The 27,867-nt window shown below is 45.7% G+C and overlaps 31 non-coding genes across 31 annotated transcripts; all 31 read left to right on the top strand.

The window, feature by feature from the left end:
- The first annotated feature begins 472 nt into the window (after nucleotides 1–472).
- Nucleotides 473–591, top strand: LOC143872799 (5S ribosomal RNA). The gene has a single exon (XR_013247531.1). It is a non-coding gene; the product is annotated as a 5S ribosomal RNA (ribosomal RNA).
- Nucleotides 592–1,188: 597 nt separating this feature from the next.
- LOC143874453 (5S ribosomal RNA) lies at nucleotides 1,189–1,307 on the top strand. The gene has a single exon (XR_013249132.1). It is a non-coding gene; the product is annotated as a 5S ribosomal RNA (ribosomal RNA).
- A 597-nt stretch (nucleotides 1,308–1,904) lies between these two features.
- On the top strand, nucleotides 1,905–2,023 carry LOC143873429 (5S ribosomal RNA). The gene has a single exon (XR_013248137.1). It is a non-coding gene; the product is annotated as a 5S ribosomal RNA (ribosomal RNA).
- A 596-nt stretch (nucleotides 2,024–2,619) lies between these two features.
- Nucleotides 2,620–2,738, top strand: LOC143872802 (5S ribosomal RNA). Its single transcript, XR_013247533.1, has one exon. It is a non-coding gene; the product is annotated as a 5S ribosomal RNA (ribosomal RNA).
- Nucleotides 2,739–3,335: 597 nt separating this feature from the next.
- LOC143872803 (5S ribosomal RNA) lies at nucleotides 3,336–3,454 on the top strand. Its single transcript, XR_013247534.1, has one exon. It is a non-coding gene; the product is annotated as a 5S ribosomal RNA (ribosomal RNA).
- Nucleotides 3,455–4,051: 597 nt separating this feature from the next.
- Nucleotides 4,052–4,170, top strand: LOC143872804 (5S ribosomal RNA). The gene has a single exon (XR_013247535.1). It is a non-coding gene; the product is annotated as a 5S ribosomal RNA (ribosomal RNA).
- A 597-nt stretch (nucleotides 4,171–4,767) lies between these two features.
- On the top strand, nucleotides 4,768–4,886 carry LOC143872805 (5S ribosomal RNA). Its single transcript, XR_013247536.1, has one exon. It is a non-coding gene; the product is annotated as a 5S ribosomal RNA (ribosomal RNA).
- A 597-nt stretch (nucleotides 4,887–5,483) lies between these two features.
- Nucleotides 5,484–5,602, top strand: LOC143872806 (5S ribosomal RNA). Its single transcript, XR_013247537.1, has one exon. It is a non-coding gene; the product is annotated as a 5S ribosomal RNA (ribosomal RNA).
- A 596-nt stretch (nucleotides 5,603–6,198) lies between these two features.
- Nucleotides 6,199–6,317, top strand: LOC143870539 (5S ribosomal RNA). Its single transcript, XR_013245316.1, has one exon. It is a non-coding gene; the product is annotated as a 5S ribosomal RNA (ribosomal RNA).
- Nucleotides 6,318–6,915: 598 nt separating this feature from the next.
- LOC143873656 (5S ribosomal RNA) lies at nucleotides 6,916–7,034 on the top strand. Its single transcript, XR_013248359.1, has one exon. It is a non-coding gene; the product is annotated as a 5S ribosomal RNA (ribosomal RNA).
- Nucleotides 7,035–7,631: 597 nt separating this feature from the next.
- LOC143874955 (5S ribosomal RNA) lies at nucleotides 7,632–7,750 on the top strand. The gene has a single exon (XR_013249624.1). It is a non-coding gene; the product is annotated as a 5S ribosomal RNA (ribosomal RNA).
- Nucleotides 7,751–8,346: 596 nt separating this feature from the next.
- LOC143872808 (5S ribosomal RNA) lies at nucleotides 8,347–8,465 on the top strand. The gene has a single exon (XR_013247539.1). It is a non-coding gene; the product is annotated as a 5S ribosomal RNA (ribosomal RNA).
- Nucleotides 8,466–9,062: 597 nt separating this feature from the next.
- Nucleotides 9,063–9,181, top strand: LOC143874753 (5S ribosomal RNA). The gene has a single exon (XR_013249424.1). It is a non-coding gene; the product is annotated as a 5S ribosomal RNA (ribosomal RNA).
- Nucleotides 9,182–9,778: 597 nt separating this feature from the next.
- Nucleotides 9,779–9,897, top strand: LOC143872809 (5S ribosomal RNA). Its single transcript, XR_013247540.1, has one exon. It is a non-coding gene; the product is annotated as a 5S ribosomal RNA (ribosomal RNA).
- A 597-nt stretch (nucleotides 9,898–10,494) lies between these two features.
- LOC143874771 (5S ribosomal RNA) lies at nucleotides 10,495–10,613 on the top strand. The gene has a single exon (XR_013249441.1). It is a non-coding gene; the product is annotated as a 5S ribosomal RNA (ribosomal RNA).
- A 597-nt stretch (nucleotides 10,614–11,210) lies between these two features.
- LOC143872810 (5S ribosomal RNA) lies at nucleotides 11,211–11,329 on the top strand. The gene has a single exon (XR_013247541.1). It is a non-coding gene; the product is annotated as a 5S ribosomal RNA (ribosomal RNA).
- A 596-nt stretch (nucleotides 11,330–11,925) lies between these two features.
- Nucleotides 11,926–12,044, top strand: LOC143870551 (5S ribosomal RNA). The gene has a single exon (XR_013245327.1). It is a non-coding gene; the product is annotated as a 5S ribosomal RNA (ribosomal RNA).
- A 598-nt stretch (nucleotides 12,045–12,642) lies between these two features.
- On the top strand, nucleotides 12,643–12,761 carry LOC143872811 (5S ribosomal RNA). The gene has a single exon (XR_013247542.1). It is a non-coding gene; the product is annotated as a 5S ribosomal RNA (ribosomal RNA).
- A 596-nt stretch (nucleotides 12,762–13,357) lies between these two features.
- On the top strand, nucleotides 13,358–13,476 carry LOC143872812 (5S ribosomal RNA). Its single transcript, XR_013247543.1, has one exon. It is a non-coding gene; the product is annotated as a 5S ribosomal RNA (ribosomal RNA).
- Nucleotides 13,477–14,073: 597 nt separating this feature from the next.
- On the top strand, nucleotides 14,074–14,192 carry LOC143874754 (5S ribosomal RNA). The gene has a single exon (XR_013249425.1). It is a non-coding gene; the product is annotated as a 5S ribosomal RNA (ribosomal RNA).
- A 597-nt stretch (nucleotides 14,193–14,789) lies between these two features.
- On the top strand, nucleotides 14,790–14,908 carry LOC143872813 (5S ribosomal RNA). Its single transcript, XR_013247544.1, has one exon. It is a non-coding gene; the product is annotated as a 5S ribosomal RNA (ribosomal RNA).
- Nucleotides 14,909–15,505: 597 nt separating this feature from the next.
- On the top strand, nucleotides 15,506–15,624 carry LOC143872814 (5S ribosomal RNA). The gene has a single exon (XR_013247545.1). It is a non-coding gene; the product is annotated as a 5S ribosomal RNA (ribosomal RNA).
- Nucleotides 15,625–16,221: 597 nt separating this feature from the next.
- Nucleotides 16,222–16,340, top strand: LOC143872815 (5S ribosomal RNA). Its single transcript, XR_013247546.1, has one exon. It is a non-coding gene; the product is annotated as a 5S ribosomal RNA (ribosomal RNA).
- Nucleotides 16,341–16,936: 596 nt separating this feature from the next.
- On the top strand, nucleotides 16,937–17,055 carry LOC143870563 (5S ribosomal RNA). The gene has a single exon (XR_013245338.1). It is a non-coding gene; the product is annotated as a 5S ribosomal RNA (ribosomal RNA).
- Nucleotides 17,056–17,653: 598 nt separating this feature from the next.
- LOC143872816 (5S ribosomal RNA) lies at nucleotides 17,654–17,772 on the top strand. The gene has a single exon (XR_013247547.1). It is a non-coding gene; the product is annotated as a 5S ribosomal RNA (ribosomal RNA).
- Nucleotides 17,773–18,369: 597 nt separating this feature from the next.
- LOC143872817 (5S ribosomal RNA) lies at nucleotides 18,370–18,488 on the top strand. The gene has a single exon (XR_013247548.1). It is a non-coding gene; the product is annotated as a 5S ribosomal RNA (ribosomal RNA).
- A 597-nt stretch (nucleotides 18,489–19,085) lies between these two features.
- Nucleotides 19,086–19,204, top strand: LOC143873999 (5S ribosomal RNA). The gene has a single exon (XR_013248690.1). It is a non-coding gene; the product is annotated as a 5S ribosomal RNA (ribosomal RNA).
- A 597-nt stretch (nucleotides 19,205–19,801) lies between these two features.
- Nucleotides 19,802–19,920, top strand: LOC143872819 (5S ribosomal RNA). Its single transcript, XR_013247550.1, has one exon. It is a non-coding gene; the product is annotated as a 5S ribosomal RNA (ribosomal RNA).
- Nucleotides 19,921–20,517: 597 nt separating this feature from the next.
- On the top strand, nucleotides 20,518–20,636 carry LOC143872820 (5S ribosomal RNA). The gene has a single exon (XR_013247551.1). It is a non-coding gene; the product is annotated as a 5S ribosomal RNA (ribosomal RNA).
- A 597-nt stretch (nucleotides 20,637–21,233) lies between these two features.
- On the top strand, nucleotides 21,234–21,352 carry LOC143872821 (5S ribosomal RNA). The gene has a single exon (XR_013247552.1). It is a non-coding gene; the product is annotated as a 5S ribosomal RNA (ribosomal RNA).
- Nucleotides 21,353–21,948: 596 nt separating this feature from the next.
- Nucleotides 21,949–22,067, top strand: LOC143872823 (5S ribosomal RNA). The gene has a single exon (XR_013247553.1). It is a non-coding gene; the product is annotated as a 5S ribosomal RNA (ribosomal RNA).
- The last annotated feature ends 5,800 nt before the right edge of the window (nucleotides 22,068–27,867 follow it).

Consider the following 27,867-nt stretch of genomic DNA (forward strand, 5'->3'; position numbering starts at 1 on the left):
TTCCGGATGGTGAATTCGAAGACGTCCGGTCTTTATTATGGCGAGGTGATAGTGTCGTTTGATTCGATAAACGGAATTCGTTCTGACATTTCATTTGCGGTCAAATTATAGCGGGGGTCTGTTTAGATTCAGTGGCGTACAGGCTATAGCGGATGAGTGTACTAGTGGATGCGAGTCATGAATCCGGTCGGAAGGTGTTTACTGGCCGTGAGCTACCCTTGGTGCACAAATATCGTTCCGACGATAACTTTTGATCCGCCCGTCAGATCGTGGCGATTCTTATATTGATTCGGGGGTAATCGGGAAGATTCATCGCGCGATGACAGCCCTGGCGGTCATCCGGCTTCCCGACATGCTCGGATCGTCCATCCGATGTTATCTAGCAGGATTTTTTCGCACTTTCATTTAAACGGACTTCGTACGACAATGCGAGTGGAAACTCTTTATTACTTTGACAATGGATAGGCATGCTGGGTGCGATCATACCAGCACAAATGCACTGGATCCCATCAGAACTCCGAAGTTAAGCGTGCTTGGGCGAGAGTAGTACTAGGATGGGTGACCTCCTGGGAAGTCCTCGTGTTGCACCCCTGTCACTTTTTTCGGCTATCTACCACTTTTTTCGAAAAATCTTTCGGTTCTGAAATATCGATGCGAACTGAAACGCACGTTTAGTGCGTCGCCTCCTAGGTTTCGGTTCGGATCTTTTTATTTTCTTCCGGATGGTGAATTCGAAGACGTCCGGTCTTTATTATGGCGGGGTGATAGTGTCGTTTGATTCGATAAACGGAATTCGTTCTGACATTTCATTTGCGGTCAAATTATAGCGGGGGTTTGTTTAGATTCAGTGACGTACAGGCTATAGCGGATGAGTGTACTAGTGGATGCGAGTGATGAATCCGGTCGGAAGGTGTTTACTGGCCGTGAGCTACCCTTGGTGCACAAATATCGTTCCGACGATAACTTTTGATCCGCCCGTCAGATCGTGGCGATTCTTATATTGATTCGGGGGTAATCAGGAAGATTCATCGCGCGATGACAGCTCTGGCGGTCATCCGGCTTCCCGACATGCTCGGATCGTCCATCCGGTGTCATCTAGCAGGATTTTTTCGCACTTTCATTTAAACGGACTTCGTACGACAATGCGAGTGGAAATTCTTTATTACTTTGACAATGGAGAGGCATGCTGGGTGCGATCATACCAGCACAAATGCACTGGATCCCATCAGAACTACGAAGTTAAGCGTGCTTGGGCGAGAGTAGTACTAGGATGGGTGACCTCCTGGGAAGTCCTCGTGTTGCACCCCTGTCACTTTTTTCGGCTATCTACCACTTTTTTCGAACAATCTTTCGGTTCTGGAACATCGATGCGAACTGAAACGCACGTTTAGTGCGACGCCTCCTACGTTTCGGTTGGGATCTTTTTATTTTCTGCCGGATAGTGAATTCAAATACGTCCGGTCTTTATTATGGCGGGGTGATAGTGTCGTTTGATTCGATAAACGGAATTCGTTCTGACATTTCATTTGCGGTCAAATTATAGCGGGGGTTTGTTTAGATTCAGTGACGTACAAGCTATAGCGGATGAGTGTACTAGTAGATGAAAGTCATGAATCCGGTCGGAAGGTGTTTACTGGCCGTGAGCTACCCTTGGTGCACAAATATCGTTCCGACGATAACTTTTGATCCGCCCGTCAGATCGTGGCGATTCTTATATTGATTCGGGGGTACTCGGGAAGATTAATCGCGCGATGACAGCCCTGGCGGTCATCCGGCTTTCCGACATGCTCGGATCGTCCATCCGGTGTCATCTAGCAGGATTTTTTCGCACTTTCATTTAAACGGACTTCGTACGACAATGCGAGTGGAAACTCTTTATTACTTTGACAATGGAGAGGCATGCTGGTTGCGATCATACCAGCACAAATGCACTGGATCCCATCAGAACTCCGAAGTTAAGCGTGCTTGGGCGAGAGTAGTACTAGGATGGGTGACCTCCTGGGAAGTCCTCGTGTTGCACCCCTGTCACTTTTTTCGGCTATCTACCACTTTTTTCGAACAATCTTTCGGTTCTGGAACATCGATGCGAACTGAAACGCACGTTTAGTGCGTCGCCTCCTACGTTTCGGTTCGGATCTTTTTATTTTCTTCCGGATGGTGAATTCAAAGACGTCCGGTCTTTATTATGGCGGGGTGATACTGTCGTTTGATTCGATAAACGGAATTCGTTCTGACATTTCATTTGCGGTCAAATTATAGCGGGGGTTTGTTCAGATTCAGTGACGTACAGGCTATAGCGGATGAGTGTACTAGTGGATGCGAGTCATGAATCCGGTCGGAAGGTGTTTACTGGCCGTGAGCTACCCTTGGTGCACAAATATCGTTCCGACGATAACTTTTGATCCGCCCGTCAGATCGTGGCGATTCTTATATTGATTCGGGGGTACTCGGGAAGATTCATCGCGCGATGACAGCCCTGGCGTCATCCGGCTTTCCGACATGCTCGGATCGTTCATCCGGTGTCATCTAGCAGGATTTTTTCGCACTTTCATTTAAACGGACTTCGTACGACAATGCGAGTGGAAACTCTTTATTACTTTGACAATGGAGAGGCATGCTGGGTGCGATCATACCAGCACAAATGCACTGGATCCCATCAGAACTCCGAAGTTAAGCGTGCTTGGGCGAGAGTAGTACTAGGATGGGTGACCTCCTGGGAAGTCCTCGTGTTGCACCCCTGTCACTTTTTTCGGCTATCTACCACTTTTTTCGAACAATCTTTCGGTTCTGGAACATCGATGCGAACTGAAACGCACGTTTATTGCGACGCCTCCTACGTTTCGGTTCGGATCTTTTTATTTTCTTCCGGATGGTGAATTCAAATACCTCCGGTCTTTATTACGGCGGGGTGATAGTGTCGTTTGATTCGATAAACGGAATTCGTTCTGACATTTCATTTGCGGTCAAATTATAGCGGGGGTTTGTTTAGATTCAGTGACGTACAGGCTATAGCGGATGAGTGTACTAGTGGATGCGAGTCATGAATCCGGTCGGAAGGTGTTTACTGGCCGTGAGCTACCCTTGGTGCACAAATATCGTTCCGACGATAACTTTTGATCCGCCCGTCAGATCGTGGCGATTCTTATATTGATTCGGGGGTAATCGGGAAGATTCATCGCGCGATGATAGCCCTGGCGGTCATCCGGCTTCCCGACATGCTCGGATCGTCCATCCGATGTTATCTAGCAGGATTTTTTCGCACTTTCATTTAAACGGACTTCGTACGACAATGCGAGTGGAAACTCTTTATTACTTTGACAATGGATAGGCATGCTGGGTGCGATCATACCAGCACAAATGCACTGGATCCCATCAGAACTCCGAAGTTAAGCGTGCTTGGGCGAGAGTAGTACTAGGATGGGTGACCTCCTGGGAAGTCCTCGTGTTGCACCCCTGTCACTTTTTTCGGCTATCTACCACTTTTTTCGAACAATCTTTCGGTTGTGGAATATTGAAGCGAACTGAAACGCACGTTTAGTGCGTCGCCTCCTAGGTTTTGGTTCGGATCTTTTTATTTTCTTCCGGATGGTGAATTCGAAGACGTCCGGTCTTTATTATGGCGAGGTGATAGTGTCGTTTGATTCGATAAACGGAATTCGTTCTGACATTTCATTTGCGGTCAAATTATAGCGGGGGTTTGTTTAGATTCAGTGGCGTACAGGCTATAGCGGATGAGTGTACTAGTGGATGCGAGTCATGAATCCGGTCGGAAGGTGTTTACTGGCCGTGAGCTACCCTTGGTGCACAAATATCGTTCCGACGATAACTTTTGATCCGCCCGTCAGATCGTGGCGATTCTTATATTGATTCGGGGGTAATCGGGAAGATTCATCGCGCGATGACAGCCCTGGCGGTCATCCGGCTTCCCGACATGCTCGGATCGTCCATCCGATGTTATCTAGCAGGATTTTTTCGCACTTTCATTTAAACGGACTTCGTACGACAATGCGAGTGGAAACTCTTTATTACTTTGACAATGGATAGGCATGCTGGGTGCGATCATACCAGCACAAATGCACTGGATCCCATCAGAACTCCGAAGTTAAGCGTGCTTGGGCGAGAGTAGTACTAGGATGGGTGACCTCCTGGGAAGTCCTCGTGTTGCACCCCTGTCACTTTTTTCGGCTATCTACCACTTTTTTCGAAAAATCTTTCGGTTCTGAAATATCGATGCGAACTGAAACGCACGTTTAGTGCGTCGCCTCCTAGGTTTCGGTTCGGATCTTTTTATTTTCTTCCGGATGGTGAATTCGAAGACGTCCGGTCTTTATTATGGCGGGGTGATAGTGTCGTTTGATTCGATAAACGGAATTCGTTCTGACATTTCATTTGCGGTCAAATTATAGCGGGGGTTTGTTTAGATTCAGTGACGTAGAGGCTATAGCGGATGAGTGTACTAGTGGATGCGAGTGATGAATCCGGTCGGAAGGTGTTTACTGGCCGTGAGCTACCCTTGGTGCACAAATATCGTTCCGACGATAACTTTTGATCCGCCCGTCAGATCGTGGCGATTCTTATATTGATTCGGGGGTAATCAGGAAGATTCATCGCGCGATGACAGCTCTGGCGGTCATCCGGCTTCCCGACATGCTCGGATCGTCCATCCGGTGTCATCTAGCAGGATTTTTTCGCACTTTCATTTAAACGGACTTCGTACGACAATGCGAGTGGAAACTCTTTATTACTTTGACAATGGAGAGGCATGCTGGGTGCGATCATACCAGCACAAATGCACTGGATCCCATCAGAACTCCGAAGTTAAGCGTGCTTGGGCGAGAGTAGTACTAGGATGGGTGACCTCCTGGGAAGTCCTCGTGTTGCACCCCTGTCACTTTTTTCGGCTATCTACCACTTTTTTCGAACAATCTTTCGGTTCTGGAACATCGATGCGAACTGAAACGCACGTTTAGTGCGACGCCTCCTACGTTTCGGTTGGGATCTTTTTATTTTCTGCCGGATAGTGAATTCAAATACGTCCGGTCTTTATTATGGCGGGGTGATAGTGTCGTTTGATTCGATAAACGGAATTCGTTCTGACATTTCATTTGTGGTCAAATTATAGCGGGGGTTTGTTTAGATTCAGTGACGTACAAGCTATAGCGGATGAGTGTACTAGTGGATGAAAGTCATGAATCCGGTCGGAAGGTGTTTACTGGCCGTGAGCTACCCTTGGTGCACAAATATCGTTCCGACGATAACTTTTGATCCGCCCGTCAGATCGTGGCGATTCTTATATTGATTCGGGGGTACTCGGGAAGATTAATCGCGCGATGACAGCCGTGGCGGTCATCCGGCTTTCCGACATGCTCGGATCGTCCATCCGGTGTCATCTAGCAGGATTTTTTCGCACTTTCATTTAAACGGACTTCGTACGACAATGCGAGTGGAAACTCTTTATTACTTTGACAATGGAGAGGCATGCTGGGTGCGATCATACCAGCACAAATGCACTGGATCCCATCAGAACTCCGAAGTTAAGCGTGCTTGGGCGAGAGTAGTACTAGGATGGGTGACCTCCTGGGAAGTCCTCGTGTTGCACCCCTGTCACTTTTTTCGGCTATCTACCACTTTTTTCGAACAATCTTTCGGTTCTGGAACATCGATGCGAACTGAAACGCACGTTTAGTGCGTCGCCTCTTACGTTTCGGTTCGGATCTTTTTATTTTCTTCCGGATGGTGAATTCAAAGACGTCCGGTCTTTATTATGGCGGGGTGATACTGTCGTTTGATTCGATAAACGGAATTCGTTCTGACATTTCATTTGCGGTCAAATTATAGCGGGGGTTTGTTCAGATTCAGTGACGTACAGGCTATAGCGGATGAGTGTACTAGTGGATGCGAGTCATGAATCCGGTCGGAAGGTGTTTACTGGCCGTGAGCTACCCTTGGTGCACAAATATCGTTCCGACGATAACTTTTGATCCGCCCGTCAGATCGTGGCGATTCTTATATTGATTCGGGGGTACTCGGGAAGATTCATCGCGCGATGACAGCCCTGGCGTCATCCGGCGTTCCGACATGCTCGGATCGTCCATCCGGTGTCATCTAGCAGGATTTTTTCGCACTTTCATTTAAACGGACTTCGTACGACAATGCGAGTGGAAACTCTTTATTACTTTGACAATGGAGAGGCATGCTGGGTGCGATCATACCAGCACAAATGCACTGGATCCCATCAGAACTCCGAAGTTAAGCGTGCTTGGGCGAGAGTAGTACTAGGATGGGTGACCTCCTGGGAAGTTCTCGTGTTGCACCCCTGTCACTTTTTTCGGCTATCTACCACTTTTTTCGAACAATCTTTCGGTTCTGGAACATCGATGCGAACTGAAACGCACGTTTAGTGCGTCGCCTCCTACGTTTCGGTTGGGATCTTTTTATTTTCTGCCGGATAGTGAATTCAAATACGTCCGGTCTTTATTATGGCGGGGTGATAGTGTCGTTTGATTCGATAAACGGAATTCGTTCTGACATTTCATTTGCGATCAAATTATAGCGGGGGTTTGTTTAGATTTCAGTGACGTACAAGCTATAGCGGATGAGTGTACTAGTGGATGAAAGTCATGAATCCGGTCGGAAGGTGTTTACTGGCCGTGAGCTACCCTTGGTGCACAAATATCGTTCCGACGATAACTTTTGATCCGCCCGTCAGATCGTGGCGATTCTTATATTGATTCGGGGGTACTCGGGAAGATTAATCGCGCGATGACAGCCCTGGCGGTCATCCGGCTTTCCGACATGCTCGGATCGTCCATCCGGTATCATCTAGCAGGATTTTTTCGCACTTTCATTTAAACGGACTTCGTACGACAATGCGAGTGGAAACTCTTTATTACTTTGACAATGGAGAGGCATGCTGGGTGCGATCATACCAGCACAAATGCACTGGATCCCATCAGAACTCCGAAGTTAAGCGTGCTTGGGCAAGAGTAGTACTAGGATGGGTGACCTCCTGGGAAGTCCTCGTGTTGCACCCCTGTCACTTTTTTCGGCTATCTACCACTTTTTTCGAACAATCTTTCGGTTCTGGAACATCGATGCGAACTGAAACGCAAGTTTAGTGCGACGCCTCCTACGTTTCGGTTGGGATCTTTTTATTTTCTGCCGGATAGTGAATTCAAATACGTCCGGTCTTTATTATGGCGGGGTGATAGTGTCGTTTGATTCGATAAACGGAATTCGTTCTGACATTTCATTTGCGGTCAAATTATAGCGGGGGTTTGTTTAGATTCAGTGACGTACAAGCTATAGCGGATGAGTGTACTAGTGGATGAAAGTCATGAATCCGGTCGGAAGGTGTTTACTGGCCGTGAGCTACCCTTGGTGCACAAATATCGTTCCGACGATAACTTTTGATCCGCCCGTCAGATCGTGGCGATTCTTATATTGATTCGGGGGTACTAGGGAAGATTAATCGCGCGATGACAGCCCTGGCGGTCATCCGGCTTTCCGACATGCTCGGATCGTCCATCCGGTGTCATCTAGCAGGATTTTTTCGCACTTTCATTTAAACGGACTTCGTACGACAATGCGAGTGGAAACTCTTTATTACTTTGACAATGGAGAAGCATGCTGGTTGCGATCATACCAGCACAAATGCACTGGATCCCATCACAACTCCGAAGTTAAGCGTGCTTGGGCGAGAGTAGTACTAGGATGGGTGACCTCCTGGGAAGTCCTCGTGTTGCACCCCTGTCACTTTTTTCGGCTATCTACCACTTTTTTCGAACAATCTTTCGGTTCTGGAACATCGATGCGAACTGAAACGCACGTTTAGTGCGTCGCCTCCTACGTTTCGGTTCGGATCTTTTTATTTTCTTCCGGATGGTGAATTCAAAGACGTCCGGTCTTTATTATGGCGGGGTGATACTGTCGTTTGATTCGATAAACGGAATTCGTTCTGACATTTCATTTGCGGTCAAATTATAGCGGGGGTTTGTTCAGATTCAGTGACGTACAGGCTATAGCGGATGAGTGTACTAGTGGATGCGAGTCATGAATCCGGTCGGAAGGTGTTTACTGGCCGTGAGCTACCCTTGGTGCACAAATATCGTTCCGACGATAACTTTTGATCCGCCCGTCAGATCGTGGCGATTCTTATATTGATTCGGGTGTACTCGGGAAGATTCATCGCGCGATGACAGCCCTGGCGTCATCCGGCTTTCCGACATGCTCGGATCGTCCATCCGGTGTCATCTAGCAGGATTTTTTCGCACTTTCATTTAAACGGACTTCGTACGACAATGCGAGTGGAAACTCTTTATTACTTTGACAATGGAGAGGCATGCTGGGTGCGATCATACCAGCACAAATGCACTGGATCCCATCAGAACTCCGAAGTTAAGCGTGCTTGGGCGAGAGTAGTACTAGGATGGGTGACCTCCTGGGAAGTCCTCGTGTTGCACCCCTGTCACTTTTTTCGGCTATCTACCACTTTTTTCGAACAATCTTTCGGTTCTGGAACATCGATGCGAACTGAAACGCACGTTTATTGCGACGCCTCCTACGTTTCGGTTCGGATCTTTTTATTTTCTTCCGGATGGTGAATTCAAATACCTCCGGTCTTTATTACGGCGGGGTGATAGTGTCGTTTGATTCGATAAACGGAATTCGTTCTGACATTTCATTTGCGGTCAAATTATAGCGGGGGTTTGTTTAGATTCAGTGACGTACAGGCTATAGCGGATGAGTGTACTAGTGGATGCGAGTCATGAATCCGGTCGGAAGGTGTTTACTGGCCGTGAGCTACCCTTGGTGCACAAATATCGTTCCGACGATAACTTTTGATCCGCCCGTCAGATCGTGGCGATTCTTATATTGATTCGGGGGTAATCGGGAAGATTCATCGCGCGATGACAGCCCTGGCGGTCATCCGGCTTCCCGACATGCTCGGATCGTCCATCCGATGGCATCTAGCAGGATTTTTTCGCACTTTCATTTAAACGGACTTCGTACGACAATGCGAGTCGAAACTCTTTATTACTTTGACAATGGAGAGGCATGCTGGGTGAGATCATACCAGCACAAATGCATTGGATCCCATCAGAACTCCGAAGTTAAGCGTGCTTGGGCGAGAGTAGTACTAGGATGGGTGACCTCCTGGGAAGTCCTCGTGTTGCACCCCTGTCACTTTTTTCGGCTATCTACCACTTTTTTCGAACAATCTTTCGGTTCTGGAACATCGATGCGAACTGAAACGCACGTTTAGTGCGACGCCTCGTACGTTTCGGTTGGGATCTTTTTATTTTCTGCCGGATAGTGAATTCAAATACGTCCGGTCTTTATTATGGCGGGGTGATAGTGTCGTTTGATTCGATAAACGGAATTCGTTCTGACATTTCATTTGCGGTCAAATTATAGCGGGGGTTTGTTTAGATTCAGTGACGTACAAGCTATAGCGGATGAGTGTACTAGTGGATGAAAGTCATGAATCCGGTCGGAAGGTGTTTACTGGCCGTGAGCTACCCTTGGTGCACAAATATCGTTCCGACGATAACTTTTGATCCGCCCGTCAGATCGTGGCGATTCTTATATTGATTCGGGGGTAATCGGGAAGATTCATCGCGAGATGACAGCCCTGGCGGTCATCCGGCTTCCCGACATGCTCGGATCGTCCATCCGATGTTATCTAGCAGGATTTTTTCGCACTTTCATTTAAACGGACTTCGTACGACAATGCGAGTGGAAACTCTTTATTACTTTGACAATGGATAGGCATGCTGGGTGCGATCATACCAGCACAAATGCACTGGATCCCATCAGAACTCCGAAGTTAAGCGTGCTTGGGCGAGAGTAGTACTAGGATGGGTGACCTCCTGGGAAGTCCTCGTGTTGCACCCCTGTCACTTTTTTCGGCTATCTACCACTTTTTTCGAAAAATCTTTCGGTTCTGAAATATCGATGCGAACTGAAACGCACGTTTAGTGCGTCGCCTCCTAGGTTTCGGTTCGGATCTTTTTATTTTCTTCCGGATGGTGAATTCGAAGACGTCCGGTCTTTATTATGGCGGGGTGATAGTGTCGTTTGATTCGATAAACGGAATTCGTTCTGACATTTCATTTGCGGTCAAATTATAGCGGGGGTTTGTTTAGATTCAGTGACGTAGAGGCTATAGCGGATGAGTGTACTAGTGGATGCGAGTGATGAATCCGGTCGGAAGGTGTTTACTGGCCGTGAGCTACCCTTGGTGCACAAATATCGTTCCGACGATAACTTTTGATCCGCCCGTCAGATCGTGGCGATTCTTATATTGATTCGGGGGTAATCAGGAAGATTCATCGCGCGATGACAGCTCTGGCGGTCATCCGGCTTCCCGACATGCTCGGATCGTCCATCCGGTGTCATCTAGCAGGATTTTTTCGCACTTTCATTTAAACGGACTTCGTACGACAATGCGAGTGGAAACTCTTTATTACTTTGACAATAGAGAGGCATGCTCGGTGCGATCATACCAGCACAAATGCACTGGATCCCATCAGAACTCCGAAGTTATGCGTGCTTGGGCGAGAGTAGTACTAGGATGGGTGACCTCCTGGGAAGTCCTCGTGTTGCACCCCTGTCACTTTTTTCGGCTATCTACCACTTTTTTCGAACAATCTTTCGGTTCTGGAACATCGATGCGAACTGAAACGCACGTTTAGTGCGACGCCTCCTACGTTTCGGTTGGGATCTTTTTATTTTCTGCCGGATAGTGAATTCAAATACGTCCGGTCTTTATTATGGCGGGGTGATAGTGTCGTTTGATTCGATAAACGGAATTCGTTCTGACATTTCATTTGCGGTCAAATTATAGCGGGGGTTTGTTTAGATTCAGTGACGTACAAGCTATAGCGGATGAGTGTACTAGTAGATGAAAGTCATGAATCCGGTCGGAAGGTGTTTACTGGCCGTGAGCTACCCTTGGTGCACAAATATCGTTCCGACGATAACTTTTGATCCGCCCGTCAGATCGTGGCGATTCTTATATTGATTCGGGGGTACTCGGGAAGATTAATCGCGCGATGACAGCCCTGGCGGTAATCCGGCTTTCCGACATGCTCGGATCGTCCATCCGGTGTCATCTAGCAGGATTTTTTCGCACTTTCATTTAAACGGACTTCGTACGACAATGCGAGTGGAAACTCTTTATTACTTTGACAATGGAGAGGCATGCTGGGTGCGATCATACCAGCACAAATGCACTGGATCCCATCAGAACTCCGAAGTTAAGCGTGCTTGGGCGAGAGTAGTACTAGGATGGGTGACCTCCTGGGAAGTCCTCGTGTTGCACCCCTGTCACTTTTTTCGGCTATCTACCACTTTTTTCGAACAATCTTTCGGTTCTGGAACATCGATGCGAACTGAAACGCACGTTTAGTGCGTCGCCTCTTACGTTTCGGTTCGGATCTTTTTATTTTCTTCCGGATGGTGAATTCAAAGACGTCCGGTCTTTATTATGGCGGGGTGATAGTGTCGTTTGATTCGATAAACGGAATTCGTTCTGACATTTCATTTGCGGTCAAATTATAGCGGGGGTTTGTTCAGATTCAGTGACGTACAGGCTATAGCGGATGAGTGTACTAGTGGATGCGAGTCATGAATCCGGTCGGAAGGTGTTTACTGGCCGTGAGCTACCCTTGGTGCACAAATATCGTTCCGACGATAACTTTTGATCCGCCCGTCAGATCGTGGCGATTCTTATATTGATTCGGGGGTACTCGGGAAGATTCATCGCGCGATGACAGCCCTGGCGTCATCCGGCTTTCCGACATGCTCGGATCGTCCATCCGGTGTCATCTAGCAGGATTTTTTCGCACTTTCATTTAAACGGACTTCGTACGACAATGCGAGTGGAAACTCTTTATTACTTTGACAATGGAGAGGCATGCTGGGTGCGATCATACCAGCACAAATGCACTGGATCCCATCAGAACTCCGAAGTTAAGCGTGCTTGGGCGAGAGTAGTACTAGGATGGGTGACCTCCTGGGAAGTTCTCGTGTTGCACCCCTGTCACTTTTTTCGGCTATCTACCACTTTTTTCGAACAATCTTTCGGTTCTGGAACATCGATGCAAACTGAAACGCACGTTTAGTGCGTCGCCTCCTACGTTTCGGTTGGGATCTTTTTATTTTCTGCCGGATAGTGAATTCAAATACGTCCGGTCTTTATTATGGCGGGGTGATAGTGTTGTTTGATTCGATAAACGGAATTCGTTCTGACATTTCATTTGCGATCAAATTATAGCGGGGGTTTGTTTAGATTTCAGTGACGTACAAGCTATAGCGGATGAGTGTACTAGTGGATGAAAGTCATGAATCCGGTCGGAAGGTGTTTACTGGCCGTGAGCTACCCTTGGTGCACAAATATCGTTCCGACGATAACTTTTGATCCGCCCGTCAGATCGTGGCGATTCTTATATTGATTCGGGGGTACTCGGGAAGATTAATCGCGCGATGACAGCCCTGGCGGTCATCCGGCTTTCCGACATGCTCGGATCGTCCATCCGGTGTCATCTAGCAGGATTTTTTCGCACTTTCATTTAAACGGACTTCGTACGACAATGCGAGTGGAAACTCTTTATTACTTTGACAATGGAGAGGCATGCTGGGTGCGATCATACCAGCACAAATGCACTGGATCCCATCAGAACTCCGAAGTTAAGCGTGCTTGGGCGAGAGTAGTACTAGGATGGGTGACCTCCTGGGAAGTCCTCGTGTTGCACCCCTGTCACTTTTTTCGGCTATCTACCACTTTTTTCGAACAATCTTTCGGTTCTGGAACATCGATGCGAACTGAAACGCACGTTTAGTGCGTCGCCTCCTACGTTTCGGTTCGGATCTTTTTATTTTCTTCCGGATGGTGAATTCAAAGACGTCCGGTCTTTATTATGGCGGGGTGATACTGTCGTTTGATTCGATAAACGGAATTCGTTCTGACATTTCATTTGCGGTCAAATTATAGCGGGGGTTTGTTCAGATTCAGTGACGTACAGGCTATAGCGGATGAGTGTACTAGTGGATGCGAGTCATGAATCCGGTCGGAAGGTGTTTACTGGCCGTGAGCTACCCTTGGTGCACAAATATCGTTCCGACGATAACTTTTGATCCGCCCGTCAGATCGTGGCGATTCTTATATTGATTCGGGTGTACTCGGGAAGATTCATCGCGCGATGACAGCCCTGGCGTCATCCGGCTTTCCGACATGCTCGGATCGTCCATCCGGTGTCATCTAGCAGGATTTTTTCGCACTTTCATTTAAACGGACTTCGTACGACAATGCGAGTGGAAACTCTTTATTACTTTGACAATGGAGAGGCATGCTGGGTGCGATCATACCAGCACAAATGCACTGGATCCCATCAGAACTCCGAAGTTAAGCGTGCTTGGGCGAGAGTAGTACTAGGATGGGTGACCTCCTGGGAAGTCCTCGTGTTGCACCCCTGTCACTTTTTTCGGCTATCTACCACTTTTTTCGAACAATCTTTCGGTTCTGGAACATCGATGCGAACTGAAACGCACGTTTATTGCGACGCCTCCTACGTTTCGGTTCGGATCTTTTTATTTTCTTCCGGATGGTGAATTCAAATACCTCCGGTCTTTATTACGGCGGGGTGATAGTGTCGTTTGATTCGATAAACGGAATTCGTTCTGACATTTCATTTGCGGTCAAATTATAGCGGGGGTTTGTTTAGATTCAGTGACGTACAGGCTATAGCGGATGAGTGTACTAGTGGATGCGAGTCATGAATCCGGTCGGAAGGTGTTTACTGGCCGTGAGCTACCCTTGGTGCACAAATATCGTTCCGACGATAACTTTTGATCCGCCCGTCAGATCGTGGCGATTCTTATATTGATTCGGGGGTAATCGGGAAGATTCATCGCGCGATGACAGCCCTGGCGGTCATCCGGCTTCCCGACATGCTCGGATCGTCCATCCGATGGCATCTAGCAGGATTTTTTCGCACTTTCATTTAAACGGACTTCGTACGACAATGCGAGTCGAAACTCTTTATTACTTTGACAATGGAGAGGCATGCTGGGTGAGATCATACCAGCACAAATGCATTGGATCCCATCAGAACTCCGAAGTTAAGCGTGCTTGGGCGAGAGTAGTACTAGGATGGGTGACCTCCTGGGAAGTCCTCGTGTTGCACCCCTGTCACTTTTTTCGGCTATCTACCACTTTTTTCGAACAATCTTTCGGTTCTGGAACATCGATGCGAACTGAAACGCACGTTTAGTGCGACGCCTCGTACGTTTCGGTTGGGATCTTTTTATTTTCTGCCGGATAGTGAATTCAAATACGTCCGGTCTTTATTATGGCGGGGTGATAGTGTCGTTTGATTCGATAAACGGAATTCGTTCTGACATTTCATTTGCGGTCAAATTATAGCGGGGGTTTGTTTAGATTCAGTGACGTACAAGCTATAGCGGATGAGTGTACTAGTGGATGAAAGTCATGAATCCGGTCGGAAGGTGTTTACTGGCCGTGAGCTACCCTTGGTGCACAAATATCGTTCCGACGATAACTTTTGATCCGCCCGTCAGATCGTGGCGATTCTTATATTGATTCGGGGGTAATCGGGAAGATTCATCGCGAGATGACAGCCCTGGCGGTCATCCGGCTTCCCGACATGCTCGGATCGTCCATCCGATGTTATCTAGCAGGATTTTTTCGCACTTTCATTTAAACGGACTTCGTACGACAATGCGAGTGGAAACTCTTTATTACTTTGACAATGGATAGGCATGCTGGGTGCGATCATACCAGCACAAATGCACTGGATCCCATCAGAACTCCGAAGTTAAGCGTGCTTGGGCGAGAGTAGTACTAGGATGGGTGACCTCCTGGGAAGTCCTCGTGTTGCACCCCTGTCACTTTTTTCGGCTATCTACCACTTTTTTCGAAAAATCTTTCGGTTCTGAAATATCGATGCGAACTGAAACGCACGTTTAGTGCGTCGCCTCCTAGGTTTCGGTTCGGATCTTTTTATTTTCTTCCGGATGGTGAATTCGAAGACGTCCGGTCTTTATTATGGCGGGGTGATAGTGTCGTTTGATTCGATAAACGGAATTCGTTCTGACATTTCATTTGCGGTCAAATTATAGCGGGGGTTTGTTTAGATTCAGTGACGTAGAGGCTATAGCGGATGAGTGTACTAGTGGATGCGAGTGATGAATCCGGTCGGAAGGTGTTTACTGGCCGTGAGCTACCCTTGGTGCACAAATATCGTTCCGACGATAACTTTTGATCCGCCCGTCAGATCGTGGCGATTCTTATATTGATTCGGGGGTAATCAGGAAGATTCATCGCGCGATGACAGCTCTGGCGGTCATCCGGCTTCCCGACATGCTCGGATCGTCCATCCGGTGTCATCTAGCAGGATTTTTTCGCACTTTCATTTAAACGGACTTCGTACGACAATGCGAGTGGAAACTCTTTATTACTTTGACAATAGAGAGGCATGCTGGGTGCGATCATACCAGCACAAATGCACTGGATCCCATCAGAACTCCGAAGTTAAGCGTGCTTGGGCGAGAGTAGTACTAGGATGGGTGACCTCCTGGGAAGTCCTCGTGTTGCACCCCTGTCACTTTTTTCGGCTATCTACCACTTTTTTCGAACAATCTTTCGGTTCTGGAACATCGATGCGAACTGAAACGCACGTTTAGTGCGACGCCTCCTACGTTTCGGTTGGGATCTTTTTATTTTCTGCCGGATAGTGAATTCAAATACGTCCGGTCTTTATTATGGCGGGGTGATAGTGTCGTTTGATTCGATAAACGGAATTCGTTCTGACATTTCATTTGCGGTCAAATTATAGCGGGGGTTTGTTTAGATTCAGTGACGTACAAGCTATAGCGGATGAGTGTACTAGTAGATGAAAGTCATGAATCCGGTCGGAAGGTGTTTACTGGCCGTGAGCTACCCTTGGTGCACAAATATCGTTCCGACGATAACTTTTGATCCGCCCGTCAGATCGTGGCGATTCTTATATTGATTCGGGGGTACTCGGGAAGATTAATCGCGCGATGACAGCCCTGGCGGTAATCCGGCTTTCCGACATGCTCGGATCGTCCATCCGGTGTCATCTAGCAGGATTTTTTCGAACTTTCATTTAAACGGACTTCGTACGACAATGCGAGTGGAAACTCTTTATTACTTTGACAATGGAGAGGCATGCTGGGTGCGATCATACCAGCACAAATGCACTGGATCCCATCAGAACTCCGAAGTTAAGCGTGCTTGGGCGAGAGTAGTACTAGGATGGGTGACCTCCTGGGAAGTCCTCGTGTTGCACCCCTGTCACTTTTTTCGGCTATCTACCACTTTTTTCGAACAATCTTTCGGTTCTGGAACATCGATGCGAACTGAAACGCACGTTTAGTGCGTCGCCTCTTACGTTTCGGTTCGGATCTTTTTATTTTCTTCCGGATGGTGAATTCAAAGACGTCCGGTCTTTATTATGGCGGGGTGATAGTGTCGTTTGATTCGATAAACGGAATTCGTTCTGACATTTCATTTGCGGTCAAATTATAGCGGGGGTTTGTTCAGATTCAGTGACGTACAGGCTATAGCGGATGAGTGTACTAGTGGATGCGAGTCATGAATCCGGTCGGAAGGTGTTTACTGGCCGTGAGCTACCCTTGGTGCACAAATATCGTTCCGACGATAACTTTTGATCCGCCCGTCAGATCGTGGCGATTCTTATATTGATTCGGGGGTACTCGGGAAGATTCATCGCGCGATGACAGCCCTGGCGTCATCCGGCTTTCCGACATGCTCGGATCGTCCATCCGGTGTCATCTAGCAGGATTTTTTCGCACTTTCATTTAAACGGACTTCGTACGACAATGCGAGTGGAAACTCTTTATTACTTTGACAATGGAGAGGCATGCTGGGTGCGATCATACCAGCACAAATGCACTGGATCCCATCAGAACTCCGAAGTTAAGCGTGCTTGGGCGAGAGTAGTACTAGGATGGGTGACCTCCTGGGAAGTTCTCGTGTTGCACCCCTGTCACTTTTTTCGGCTATCTACCACTTTTTTCGAACAATCTTTCGGTTCTGGAACATCGATGCAAACTGAAACGCACGTTTAGTGCGTCGCCTCCTACGTTTCGGTTGGGATCTTTTTATTTTCTGCCGGATAGTGAATTCAAATACGTCCGGTCTTTATTATGGCGGGGTGATAGTGTTGTTTGATTCGATAAACGGAATTCGTTCTGACATTTCATTTGCGATCAAATTATAGCGGGGGTTTGTTTAGATTTCAGTGACGTACAAGCTATAGCGGATGAGTGTACTAGTGGATGAAAGTCATGAATCCGGTCGGAAGGTGTTTACTGGCCGTGAGCTACCCTTGGTGCACAAATATCGTTCCGACGATAACTTTTGATCCGCCCGTCAGATCGTGGCGATTCTTATATTGATTCGGGGGTACTCGGGAAGATTAATCGCGCGATGACAGCCCTGGCGGTCATCCGGCTTTCCGACATGCTCGGATCGTCCATCCGGTGTCATCTAGCAGGATTTTTTCGCACTTTCATTTAAACGGACTTCGTACGACAATGCGAGTGGAAACTCTTTATTACTTTGACAATGGAGAGGCATGCTGGGTGCGATCATACCAGCACAAATGCACTGGATCCCATCAGAACTCCGAAGTTAAGCGTGCTTGGGCGAGAGTAGTACTAGGATGGGTGACCTCCTGGGAAGTCCTCGTGTTGCACCCCTGTCACTTTTTTCGGCTATCTACCACTTTTTTCGAACAATCTTTCGGTTCTGGAACATCGATGCGAACTGAAACGCACGTTTAGTGCGACGCCTCCTACGTTTCGGTTGTGATCTTTTTATTTTCTGCCGGATAGTGAATTCAAATACGTCCGGTCTTTATTATGGCGGGGTGATAGTGTCGTTTGATTCGATAAACGGAATTCGTTCTGACATTTCATTTGCGGTCAAATTATAGCGGGGGTTTGTTTAGATTCAGTGACGTACAAGCTATAGCGGATGAGTGTACTAGTGGATGAAAGTCATGAATCCGGTCGGAAGGTGTTTACTGGCCGTGAGCTACCCTTGGTGCACAAATATCGTTCCGACGATAACTTTTGATCCGCCCGTCAGATCGTGGCGATTCTTATATTGATTCGGGGGTACTCGGGAAGATTAATCGCGCGATGACAGCCCTGGCGGTCATCCGGCTTTCCGACATGCTCGGATCGTCCATCCGGTATCATCTAGCAGGATTTTTTCGCACTTTCATTTAAACGGACTTCGTACGACAATGCGAGTGGAAACTCTTTATTACTTTGACAATGGAGAGGCATGCTGGGTGCGATCATACCAGCACAAATGCACTGGATCCCATCAGAACTCCGAAGTTAAGCGTGCTTGGGCGAGAGTAGTACTAGGATGGGTGACCTCCTGGGAAGTCCTCGTGTTGCACCCCTGTCACTTTTTTCGGCTATCTACCACTTTTTTCGAACAATCTTTCGGTTGTGGAATATTGAAGCGAACTGAAACGCACGTTTAGTGCGTCGCCTCCTAGGTTTTGGTTCGGATCTTTTTATTTTCTTCCGGATGGTGAATTCGAAGACGTCCGGTCTTTATTATGGCGAGGTGATAGTGTCGTTTGATTCGATAAACGGAATTCGTTCTGACATTTCATTTGCGGTCAAATTATAGCGGGGGTTTGTTTAGATTCAGTGGCGTACAGGCTATAGCGGATGAGTGTACTAGTGGATGCGAGTCATGAATCCGGTCGGAAGGTGTTTACTGGCCGTGAGCTACCCTTGGTGCACAAAGATCGTTCCGACGATAACTTTTGATCCGCCCGTCAGATCGTGGCGATTCTTATATTGATTCGGGGGTAATCGGGAAGATTCATCGCGCGATGACAGCCCTGGCGGTCATCCGGCTTCCCGACATGCTCGGATCGTCCATCCGATGTTATCTAGCAGGATTTTTTCGCACTTTCATTTAAACGGACTTCGTACGACAATGCGAGTGGAAACTCTTTATTACTTTGACAATGGATAGGCATGCTGGGTGCGATCATACCAGCACAAATGCACTGGATCCCATCAGAACTCCGAAGTTAAGCGTGCTTGGGCGAGAGTATTACTAGGATGGGTGACCTCCTGGGAAGTCCTCGTGTTGCACCCCTGTCACTTTTTTCGGCTATCTACCACTTTTTTCGAAAAATCTTTCGGTTCTGAAATATCGATGCGAACTGAAACGCACGTTTAGTGCGTCGCCTCCTAGGTTTCGGTTCGGATCTTTTTATTTTCTTCCGGATGGTGAATTCGAAGACGTCCGGTCTTTATTATGGCGGGGTGATAGTGTCGTTTGATTCGATAAACGGAATTCGTTCTGACATTTCATTTGCGGTCAAATTATAGCGGGGGTTTGTTTAGATTCAGTGACGTACAGGCTATAGCGGATGAGTGTACTAGTGGATGCGAGTGATGAATCCGGTCGGAAGGTGTTTACTGGCCGTGAGCTACCCTTGGTGCACAAATATCGTTCCGACGATAACTTTTGATCCGCCCGTCAGATCGTGGCGATTCTTATATTGATTCGGGGGTAATCGGGAAGATTCATCGCGCGATGACAGCCCTGGCGGTCATCCGGATTCCCGACATGCTCGGATCGTCCATCCGATGTTATCTAGCAGGATTTTTTCGCACTTTCATTTAAACGGACTTCGTACGACAATGCGAGTGGAAACTCTTTATTACTTTGACAATGGATAGGCATGCTGGGTGCGATCATACCAGCACAAATGCACTGGATCCCATCAGAACTCCGAAGTTAAGCGTGCTTGGGCGAGAGTAGTACTAGGATGGGTGACCTCCTGGGAAGTCCTCGTGTTGCACCCCTGTCACTTTTTTCGGCTATCTACCACTTTTTTCGAAAAATCTTTCGGTTCTGAAATATCGATGCGAACTGAAACGCACGTTTAGTGCGTCGCCTCCTAGGTTTCGGTTCGGATCTTTTTATTTTCTTCCGGATGGTGAATTCGAAGACGTCCGGTCTTTATTATGGCGAGGTGATAGTGTCGTTTGATTCGATAAACGGAATTCGTTCTGACATTTCATTTGCGGTCAAATTATAGCGGGGGTTTGTTTAGATTCAGTGGCGTACAGGCTATAGCGGATGAGTGTACTAGTAGATGCGAGTCATGAATCCGGTCGGAAGGTGTTTACTGGCCGTGAGCTACCCTTGGTGCACAAATATCGTTCCGACGATAACTTTTGATCCGCCCGTCAGATCGTGGCGATTCTTATATTGATTCGGGGGTAATCGGTAAGATTCATCGCGCGATGACAGCCCTGGCGGTCATCCGGCTTCCCGACATGCTCGGATCGTCCATCCGATGTTATCTAGCAGGATTTTTTCGCACTTTCATTTAAACGGACTTCGTACGACAATGCGAGTGGAAACTCTTTATTACTTTGACAATGGATAGGCATGCTGGGTGCGATCATACCAGCACAAATGCACTGGATCCCATCAGAACTCCGAAGTTAAGCGTGCTTGGGCGAGAGTAGTACTAGGATGGGTGACCTCCTGGGAAGTCCTCGTGTTGCACCCCTGTCACTTTTTTCGGCTATCTACCACTTTTTTCGAAAAATCTTTCGGTTCTGAAATATCGATGCGAACTGAAACGCACGTTTAGTGCGTCGCCTCCTAGGTTTCGGATCGGATCTTTTTATTTTCTTCCGGATGGTGAATTCGAAGACGTCCGGTCTTTATTATGGCGAGGTGATAGTGTCGTTTGATTCGATAAACGGAATTCGTTCTGACATGTCATTTGCGGTCAAATTATAGCGGGGGTTTGTTTAGATTCAGTGGCGTACAGGCTATAGCGGATGAGTGTACTAGTGGATGCGAGTCATGAATCCGGTCGGAAGGTGTTTACTGGCCGTGAGCTACCCTTGGTGCACAAATATCGTTCCGACGATAACTTTTGATCCGCCCGTCAGATCGTGGCGATTCTTATATTGATTCGGGGGTAATCGGGAAGATTCATCGCGCGATGACAGCCCTGGCGGTCATCCGGCTTCCGGACATGCTCGGATCGTCCATCCGATGTTATCTAGCAGGATTTTTTCGCACTTTCATTTAAACGGACTTCGTACGACAATGCGAGTGGAAACTCTTTATTACTTTGACAATGGATAGGCATGCTGGGTGCGATCATACCAGCACAAATGCACTGGATCCCATCAGAACTCCGAAGTTAAGCGTGCTTGGGCGAGAGTAGTACTAGGATGGGTGACCTCCTGGGAAGTCCTCGTGTTGCACCCCTGTCACTTTTTTCGGCTATCTTCCACTTTTTTCGAACAATCTTTCGGTTCTGGAACATCGATGCGAACTGAAACGCACGTTTAGTGCGTCGCCTCCTACGTTTCGGTTCGGATCTTTTTATTTTCTTCCGGATGGTGAATTCAAAGACGTCCGGTCTTTATTATGGCGGGGTGATACTGTCGTTTGATTCGATAAACGGAATTCGTTCTGACATTTCATTTGCGGTCAAATTATAGCGGGGGTTTGTTCAGATTCAGTGACGTACAGGCTATAGCGGATGAGTGTACTAGTGGATGCGAGTCATGAATCCGGTCGGAAGGTGTTTACTGGCCGTGAGCTACCCTTGGTGCACAAATATCGTTCCGACGATAACTTTTGATCCGCCCGTCAGATCGTGGCGAATCTTATATTGATTCGGGGGTACTCGGGAAGATTCATCGCGCGATTACAGCCCTGGCGTCATCCGGCTTTCCGACATGCTCGGATCGTCCATCCGGTGTCATCTAGCAGGATTTTTTCGCACTTTCATTTAAACGGACTTCGTACGACAATGCGAGTGGAAAGTCTTTATTACTTTGACAATGGAGAGGCATGCTGGGTGCGATCATACCAGCACAAATGCACTGGATCCCATCAGAACTCCGAAGTTAAGCGTGCTTGGGCGAGAGTAGTACTAGGATGGGTGACCTCCTGGGAAGTCCTCGTGTTGCACCCCTGTCACTTTTTTCGGCTATCTAGCACTTTTTTCGAACAATCTTTCGGTTCTGGAACATCGATGCGAACTGAAACGCACGTTTAGTGCGTCGCCTCCTACGTTTCGGTTGGGATCTTTTTATTTTCTGCCGGATAGTGAATTCAAATACGTCCGGTCTTTATTATGGCGGGGTGATAGTGTCGTTTGATTCGATAAACGGAATTCGTTCTGACATTTCATTTGCGGTCAAATTATAACGGGGGTTTGTTTAGATTCAGTGACGTACAAGCTATAGCGGATGAGTGTACTAGTGGATGAAAGTCATGAATCCGGTCGGAAGGTGTTTACTGGCCGTGAGCTACCCTTGGTGCACAAATATCGTTCCGACGATAACTTTTGATCCGCCCGTCAGATCGTGGCGATTCTTATATTGATTCGGGGGTGTAGACACCCCATTTTGACTGGACCCAAGTTCGCTATGCTTGGGAGAAACCCCATCCGATCATTTCCGCCATGTTTCGCATTTTTCCGTTTAGTGTTGAGAGGTTGAGAGAGATTATTCATAAGAATCCAAGCGAGGGAGAATTTGGACCCGTTTGGTGGGCCCGCATTAAACATTTGTTTAAAATTCGAATCAACCGAGGGCCCACATTGTGGGGCCCACGTTGTGGGGCCCGCGTTGTGGGGCCCACATTGTGGGGCCTCAGTAGGGCCTCTTGTGAGGCCTCTTATGAAGAACAATAATGATGGATTCTCCACTAAAGAAACATGATGGGCCCTCCACTAAGAACAATAATGATGGATTCTCCACTAAGAAACATGATGGGCCCTCCACTAAGAAGAATGATGATGGATTCTCCACTAAGAAACATGATGGGCCCTCCACTAAGAAGAATGATGATGGATTCTCCACTAAGAAACATGATGGGCCCTCCACTAAGAAGAATGATGATGGATTCTCCACTAAGAGGGACAACATGATGAGCTCTCCACCAACACATCTCTCTCTCTCTCTTTCTCTCCCTATATATATCTTCCTTCCCATCCATAAAAAAAGAGGAGAAAATGAGAGATTTATCTTCCATTATCTTTTTCTCTTCCATTATCTCTTCCAATCACTCCCTCCAATCCCTTTCCCTATATTCTTCTTCCATTATCTCTCCCAATCACCTCCCAATCCTTCCCTCTAAGAGAAAGTGAAAGACGGCGGAACGGATCGGCGGCAACATTTTTTTTTTTTTGGGGTTTTCTTTGCTAATTGAAAGGGTAAGACAAAGCGTATATCCGAGGATTACTTACCCTAGAGACAAGGAGAGCTAGCAAGGTTGGTATTCCAAAACCCTCTTTCATATATCTTAAACTAGAAGCATGCTAGGATAGAATTTGTGATTTATTTTTATTTTTTCTTATTGTTATTCAAAATATGTTTTTTTCAATCTCTAAATGTTTTGCACATTAAGAAGTGTAGAAATCTGGAATTTCGAAGAATTTTGACTTCGTTTTGACCGTAATTTGACCTTTTGAACTTTACCCTCAAAGGGGTAAAATTCTAAAGATTGAATTTAAGAAGATGTCAACATAGATCCAAAATCAATGAAAATTTAAACATAATATAATTGTAAGATTTTGAATTAGTACGAATTTCTTTATGAATTCTTGATTTGATTTAAAGGGTTTAAAAATTCATTTAACTCTAGGGGTATTTTTGGAAAAAACCAATTTTCAAAAACTCTATAATGTTTTCAAAAGTGAAATTTGGATGAGATGCAAATTAAATCTAATCTAATCTCCCGTGAATTTTTCAAGATTTTTGGTTTCTGTTGGATATTTGTTTATGATTTTTTACGTAAAATCATGCATGCTGTATTAAATCTGATAAAAATAGTAAATTGCAATGAAAACTTCTGAAAATATTTGTTTGATAATTACTACTGGAATTACATGTTTTCATAAAGTTTAAACTGATTTGGATTTGATTTACTATGTGTTTCTTTGTTAATTCATAATCTGGATGGATATTTGTAAAATCGTAAATTAATAGTAAATCATTTTTAAAATTTATGAAACGTTTACAGTAATCCTTTCTTATTGTAATAAACATACTATAGAAAGTTCATATTGTTTTGAATTGATTTGCTATACGTTACTGTGTTAATTCACAATCTGGACAAAAACTTTCAACATTGAAAAACTAATAGCAAACCACATTTAAAATCTATGAAATTTTTATTATAATCTTATATAATTAAGGAGAAGTTACTGTAAAAATTTCATCTTGTGCTGAAAAGATTTGTTATATGTTGATGTGTAAATCTACAATCTGAATTGAAACCTTTTAAAATCCTTGAGTAAATTGAATTAAAATCAAATTGTTTTAAAAATTTCCAGATCATAATATTCCATCACATATTCAATCATTAAATTATCAAAATAGAAACCTTAGGAATCACTGATTTCCTTTGTAAAATCCTGGTGCTGTGATTAGTTTGTATGCTTTATTTTCTCATCACATTTACTCAAACTTAATCTAACAAAACCTGAAGGCATCATAGATTGCGCGAACTTATTGCACACACTTACATCACTTGCATCTAAACCCCTGCATCTCACATGCACACACGTCCTATTTTAGGAACCCGGAGTGTTATCTAGCATGGTTGACTGGGATTTCATCACCTGGTGCCTCTGTGCTAGAGAAGCATTCCACCCTTAGCCTAGTACCTTTATGGTACGTAAACGGATCTCTTGTTCACGTACTGATACGCCGGACACTGGTACAGTATATCGAACATGGATTCGCGCTAAGGGAACTCTTGGCCTTACCCCTAGATTAACCCACACATGCATGTAGTATACGAACACATGTGCATCACGTGTGTGAGCCTAGTTTAGGATATCCTACCCATTTGTGTCTAGATTAGGCCGTAGTCCATCTTCCAATGGCTACGATCGGTCCTAGGTACACAAACAAAGTCATGAGTCGAGATCCTTTCTCCACTCCGCTAGATTAGGGTTAGGGTTGATGCCTTCAGGTAACACTGATAAAATGTGTGAAGATTAAAAAACTTTTCCTTTGGGGTTAGGATGTAAATCCCATTCATTTCCAAAGATCTCATAGGATTAGTCATTCATGATCCATCCGTTGAAAGCAATCTTATGCTATCTCATCTCATCTTGATCACAGATTTTCAATCTTATATTATCTGATTTGACTCGTGTTTTCATCTCTTTTAGAGAGTCTTTGACTCATTTAGCCTTTAGTTGGTGTTAGTAGAGTCTTTGACTCGTGTTTCTTTTCCTTTAGAGAGTCTTTGACTCATATATCCTTTAGTTGGTGTTAGTGGAGTCTTTGACTCGTATTTTCATCTCTTTTAGAGAGTCTTTGACTCATTTATCCTTTAGTTGGTGTTAGTGGAGTCTTTGACTCGTATTTCTTTTCCTTTAGAGAGTCTTTGACTCATATATCCTTTAGTTGGTGTTAGTGGAGTCTTTGACTCGTATTTTCATCTCTTTTAGAGAGTCTTTGACTCATTTATCCTTTAGTTGGTGTTAGTGGAGTCTTTGACTCGTATTTCTTTTCCTTTAGAGAGTCTTTGACTCATATATCCTTTAGTTGGTGTTAGTGGAGTCTTTGACTCGTGTTTTTCATCTCTTTTAGAGAGTCTTTACTCATTAATCCTTTAGTTAATGTTAGTGGAGTCTTTGACTCGTGTTTCTTTTCCTTTAGAGAGTCTTTGACTCATTTATCTTTTAGTTGGTGTCATTGGAGTCTTTGACTCGTGTTTCCGTTTTTAGAGAGTCTTTGACTCATCTGTTTTATTTGCAGTATTATTAGAGTGTCTTTGACTTCGTTATCTCATTTCAGTGTTATCAGTTGCTCTTATTAGAGAGTCTTTGACTCATTTATCCTTTAGTCGCTTTTATTAGAGAGTCTTTGACTCATTTATTCTCCAGTTACTGTCATTAGAGAGTCTTTGACTCATTTGCTCTTATAATAGTATTATTAGAGCATAGTTGATTTGCCGTAAGTGTTTGATAGGTAGAGAGTTCGTTTCGAACTACGTTGGCTTGATCCTCTTCCACGAGGTACGTAGTGCAGCTTGGGATCCACATCCCAAGTCCAGCCAAACCTTTAAAAATAAAAATTTTAAATCTTTCAAAGTTACAAAAATATTCAAACCATTTTCAAAAAGATCTTCCTCTAGAGTTAGGAGTATGTCCTAGCTGTTTAGGTTGTGTTCTAGAGTTAGGAGTTTGTCTTGATTTGTATTGATATGGTATGTCCTGTCGTGTGAGTGTCCCTAGAGTTAGGAGGCCTCGAGTCGATCGGTTAGACATTTAGTCGAACCGATGGCTAGACTAGGCATATAGTCATCCCGTGGTTTTCATTAGGTTGCACGGCCTAGTTACACATAGGATTGTAGGAACCACCTGCATTAGCTTAAGGCTAATCAATCTGCATTTAGTTAGGGCATATAGGATGTCCTAAAATCCACCATTCATTGGAATTTAAATAATAGTTCAAGAAGCTTTAATAACTAGTCCGGTCTTTTAGATCGAGTCTAGGATAGAGGTCTAGGTGTCTTAGGCATCATAATTTTGAATAGGGCATCGAACTACGTGGACTCCGATTCTTCCCGAGGCCGGGATACGTAGTGCAGCTAGGATGGATGGCCATTCTGGTCCGAGTCCAGTCTTGCATTAGAGTTAGGCATGTCACCCCTAACCTAGCTTTGCTTAGGTGACACATTTTCATTTTATGTGTTTATTTCTTCATTCTCAGGAAATGCATGCTTAGGTAGACGATTCCTGAGGATTGTTCCCATTTCATATGATTTTTACCCAAACTTCTTTGGAGTTAATGAAAATGGCATAAGAGACCAGGTGCTTGCACTTGGGCGAATTGGGGGCGCCTAATCCCTTCCCCATTCGTCATCAGGCACGAACCCTATTTTATATCTCTGGTTATCCGTTGCAACAGAGCATAGTATGGGATCCTTGGCCCACTTTCCTTGGATGGCGACTCTGAGTTCTTTTTAGGTACATCTCGGTTTCGAGCCCTGGCTCCTGATCAGGATGTATCTCATTCGTTTTGTATCGCCACTCGTGTTATGCTGTGAGGGTGGCATCCGTTTCGAGAGTTCCTTGGCAGAGCTCTCCTTCACATTGTGGAGATCTTAGAGGATTGCTATGGGGACCTCGCGTCCCTCGCCGCACTCGTCCTCTCCGGATCGGGGTCCACAGGTTGGCGACTCTGCTGGGGAGTTCTTGAAACATTGCCTAACTCTTTAAAAATGCCATTTTTATTAACTTTGGAGAAATTTGAGCTAAAATCATTTTAAATGGGAACTCTATCGTTAGAATCCAGGGGCACCAGGTAGGTGCGTATGCTACGTTCGTCTTCTTGGTCAAAAGGACTTCCTTCTATGTTCCTGCCAGGATTCAGCGTCAGTATGGAGGGGAGCAATCCATTGTGCCTCCTCTTCGTCATTTCTATCCACCATGAGGATTTTTGGATCAAGATTGTCATTTCTTTTATTGAGTCAAAACTTGTAAATTTGATTCCATTATAGATGAAAATTCAAAAAATTTTACTTGACATGTTATAAACAGTCAGTGATTCAGGGTTTTCAGCGATTGCTGTCAGTATAATCAATACAAAGGATGTTTGTTTTTTCTTTTGTCTCTATTGGTACAAACTATCTTATTTGTCAATCATGTAACCTAGTTTGTTAACTTCCAATCAGGATTCTGAAAGATAGCAACCATCGCTCCCAAAAAAGACTTTCAAGCTAAGCCCACCTGGTCGAGACCTACCCCA

This window comes from Tasmannia lanceolata, unplaced genomic scaffold (genome assembly GCF_043159265.1).
Source record: "Tasmannia lanceolata isolate RefF3 unplaced genomic scaffold, GAP_Taslan_0.1 ptg000003l, whole genome shotgun sequence".
In the NCBI taxonomy this organism is placed as follows: domain Eukaryota; kingdom Viridiplantae; phylum Streptophyta; class Magnoliopsida; order Canellales; family Winteraceae; genus Tasmannia; species Tasmannia lanceolata.